The sequence below is a fragment of the Rhamphochromis longiceps genome, linkage group LG9 (assembly GCF_057381845.1).
Source record: "Rhamphochromis longiceps isolate RC_006_pf linkage group LG9, R_longiceps_female_GT1.1, whole genome shotgun sequence".
In the NCBI taxonomy this organism is placed as follows: Eukaryota; Metazoa; Chordata; class Actinopteri; order Cichliformes; family Cichlidae; genus Rhamphochromis; species Rhamphochromis longiceps.
In genome coordinates, this window is record NC_140565.1 from 3266378 (window position 1) to 3270872 (window position 4495).

At 39.7% G+C, this 4495-nt stretch overlaps 1 pseudogene; it reads right to left on the reverse strand.

Annotated features, from left to right (window-relative positions):
• Positions 1 to 1224: 1224 nt before the first annotated feature.
• On the reverse strand, positions 1225 to 4200 carry LOC146661543 (uncharacterized; annotated as a pseudogene).
• Positions 4201 to 4495: the final 295 nt, after the last annotated feature.

Here is a 4495-nt window from a genome sequence, read left to right on the forward strand (position 1 = left end):
ACCTCAATATCCCACCACATCAAGAAGACTTTTTTTTAATGTTCCATTTTGAAACGGCAAAGCATTGATGGACATCAGCCAGTCATTTTGCAAACCTTTCTTTGAAGCATTCTTTTTGAGTCTTCGTACTCCTTCAGCAGCGCTGTGTGACTGATTTGATACTGGACAACAAAGTCATCCAGCCTGGTGAGCCTTCCCGAATGTAGACGGATATGTTTCAGATCCCACTGGCTCTTCTCCATTATCCCCTGCGTTTTATTATTCTCAGTAATATTCTGAAAAATCAAATTAAGAAATCATTAAATGTGATTTTTTTTTAAAGATACACATTGTTGTTGTGTGCAATGTTGTATGATCTGCAATACAGATGACTCCTCTGGACCCGCCGTTTCTCAATCACACCACACAAATATGTATATATACTAAAAATCATGTGTCTTACTTGTCTCTTGATCTTTCTTAATAATAATAATAATAATAATGGATACTTTATTGATCCCCATGGGGAAATTACTTGTTTTTCTCTGCATTTGACCCATTCACTCAGTGAAGCAGTGGGCAGCCCACTAAGCAGGCGCCCAGGGAGCAGTGTGTAGGGACGGTACCTTGCTCAGGGGTACCTCAGGGTAGCCGTTAAGTGGATTCGAACCGCCGACCTTCCGATCATGGGGCGACCACTTTACCTACTGAGCTATCCCTGCCCCCAAGGCATTGTATTTGTTGTGGTACTGCTCATACATTTTCCCAGTGCCATGTCTTCCAAGGTCACCTTTGGATTTTGAAGATTAGAATAATATTGATGTGTGTAATTTCATTTTATAAACTAATTACTTGTCTACTTTAAAATGGCTTACCTAACATTATTGCAGACCATAATCCAGAAAAAGGAAGAAGATATTTGCTGATGTGCTCCATGAGCCCCTTGCTGTAGTAAGGGTTTGCCTCACCATCCATCTCCAATGATGTGTTGGAAATGAGCTTCTTAAAATGTCTCCCAAAGAGGTTGTTTCCCTTGACTCCCTAGCCAACAGACAAAACAGAATAATTATGTGATTTGAACATTGTGTGCACTCATCTTTCATATCTATAATCTAAAAACCCAACATTATGTTGTATAAAACATTTAAAATTACTTGTGACTTGTGATTATTATGCTATTCCAAAGTATTTAAAAAGATATATAAGAGGCAAAAGTTTAGCCTTTAGTTTTAATAAAAATTGACTTCAGTTTACCTTCAGGTCCTCATCAGCTTTTGAGTTTCTGTCATTGCCATCAACATCAACATTGGCTTTCTGCATCAACAACTGAAGGTTGTGAAAATGTTTTTCGACATTCTCACCACTACACGGACTCCCAAAAACAACTGCAGCACTTTGAACCATGTCAGTGAGGTCTTTTAAGGAAGTTGCAGTAGTGAAGACTCCAAAAGTGTGCATTGCAAGATGGTAGTTCTTTGGTGCACTGCAGTTAAAGAAAAAATTGTCTTTAAGTGTTTCCAAAACAGTAATAATGTTTTCCCAAATTGAAAAATGAAATGCCATGTCACATGTCACAATAAAAAAACAAACAAGTGAATACCGTATTAAAAGGACTACACTTACTACTTTTTACAGATCTCCTTGGCATTCTTCATAACATGACTAAGGCATCTGTGAAGAATTGGAACCTCGAAGTCTTCCTTGTTTCCTTTCCCCGAAGCGATGTTATAATAATCATTTATTGTGTCTATCCTAATGCATAGATCCATCACACATAAGCATTAAAGGTGAACGCATGGCTTTGCGCCCAAAGGCCTGTTAAGGTTCAAAAATTGAGGAAGGAGAGTACAAACCACCCATGGTCCAGAAGCTCTTGGTCAAACAATGATTTTAATGACTACACACGTGTGGGAAGACACTCTGTGCGCAGACAGCAAGTGGTCTTCGACTTCCTCAAAGCATACACAGATTTTATACCGTCAGGGCTTGATTTACTGACGCCCCTTCATGCGTCACAGACAGGATATATACATACGTCAATATCAAAACCACAACGACTTTTGACACAATTTAAAAGAACAATTGTCTTCTATCTTCATAACAGGTGCTTCCTGTCACTGCCGGATGCTCGCTTGTCATCTTGACACCTCAGCAGCAGTTCTGCTACAAACTGCTCTTTTTGCAACCCCAAGCAAAACATAATTAAACTTCCCCTATAAATGATTCTCTCTAACTGAGTGTGTGTGTGTCTGTGTGCTAACCACAATTGCACCCTGTTTCACCTCGCCGACTAGCTCCTGACCTCTAGACAGAGAGACAGAAGCCACTCTGTAATAACCGAACTGAAACTATAGATATGTGTCATCTACTAAATAAATGTTTTAATCAAGAACCCCTACTAAAAGCTTAATACAAGAATATGAACATATAAAAGATATTAAAATGAACTGTTGTGTAAGCATGTATTGCAATTCCTTCTATGTTCTAGTTTTCCCTCAGCATGGATCATCTAGACACTCTCACTAGTGAAGCTTTGGACCCTTAATGAACCTGAACATCAACTCAAATAAGCACAGATATGCATTGTGTATAAAATAGTTATAACTGCACCTGGAATACAAAGTTAACATTATCATAAACATCTTAAGGCCATCTTAAAGCTATCTGTTACATTGTTAAAGCAATGATCGTCTTAGCCTGCTGCTCAAAATAACCTAAGACTGGTTTCACTTCTGCAAACTCTCTGCAAGCCTGTTTCCTGTCAGCCTGTGACTTAGTCTTTCTGAAAGACACACACTGTTCAACCTCTGAATCCAATATAAACTACAGATTATATTATTAATGCAATGGTGATGATGATTATTCTTTAACAATAGCAGTAAAATAATTTCCCTGCTCCACAGGCCCTTGCAACATCAGTCAGAAATGCTTCCAAAAAATATGTAACTGAGGCAGTGGTATGGTCACATGTTAAATATGTAGCCACTGGTAGGGGAGAGGATGTTTTCCGTGGATTTCTTACTACAAGTTCGTAAACATAGAAAGGAGGCGAACCCTTTCTTTTTTTCATGATACTTCCTGTAGCATCCAAATAAAGTATGTCCTCCCTGTCACGATCCTGGGTCTTAGGACCCAGTGTTTTGCGTTTTAGTTCATTTTGATGTTTATAGTATGTTTAGCTCATTAGGCCTCCTATGTTGATTTGCTTATTAGTTCCCCCTTGTGTTTCAACCCATGTTAAGTCTCCCCTGCCCTTCATGTCTCTCTGTGCCCCCTCTGTTCTGTTTATGGTGTGTCTTTGCATGTTTGAGTTTCTTGTTTTCTGTCACCCTGCATTGTGCATTATGTTCTCATGGTTGGTCTTTTGTTACTCCCTCTAGTCTAGTCTCTTGTGTTCAAAGCTGAGTATTTCCCTCTGTGTATTTTGGTTCTTAGACCTCTGCCTTATGGTTTGTCTCTGTTTCTTAGTTGCTGTCTCCACTGTGTCTAGTTCGCGTCTCTGTGTGATACTTCCTGTTTTACTTTGAAGGTCCATGCCTCATGTGAGTGTTTCTAGTTTTGCGTCTCTGTCTCGTCCAGTCCTGATTTCTCCCAGCTGTGCCCTCCTTCTGTGTCTCATTCCCTCGTTATCCCTCTGTGTATTTAAGCCCTGTGTTTCTCTTTGTCAGTGTCGTAGTCTCCATCATAGCTGTGTGATTTTTCCCTGTGCTTTAGTTTTCCCAGTTTAGTTTATTTTGTATTGTTTTTCGTGTCCCACGCCAGCAATAAAGCTGTGTTTTTTGAGTTTACCTTTTGTCTCTGTGAGTTTGCGTTTGGGTCCTCTCCTGCCTGCACACAGCCGTACTGTGACACTCCCGACAGCGGCTCTGGAAAATCTCAATGCTCCTGGAAGACCATAAAAAAAAAACACCTTTTGGATGTAACATCACTTTCTGCAATACATCCTCTGGGTTGTTCTTCTTGTTTGCCACCATTAACTGGAGACTCATAATCTCATTATGATGAAGACGACTTTTCTTTCGGATTTCCAAGGCTATGTTTCTCAACACTTGAGGAGTTGGAACTTCATCTCTACACCCCGATTGCACAACATCATCATCCATTTTGCTCATTGTTTCCAGATACATGGCTCTAGGTAATTGCTTTTCCAATTCATGGCCAATTTTATCTCTCTTATGAGCTCTTACAGGTCTTCTTCTTAGTTCATACTGGTTGTGCACACACTCGAGACCTTGAAAATTGACTTTTGCCTTTAGATCGTCTTCATTATCTACAGTGACAGTGACAGTGACTGGACAATCCTCAAAACTGCAGTAACCCAGACACCAGAAGAAAGGGCCCTTTCTTACTGAGTCCAAAGCCTTGACTCTGTGCCTTTTGAAGGCAAAGGAACAATATGGAAACACTGTCCGTATTCCGTCTGAAATCAGATTTGTCCACTGTAGTCCCTTGTATCCTCTTTGGGATCTCTTATTTTTTATATTAGTCCATTCTTTCCTTTTCAGGAAAAAAAAAT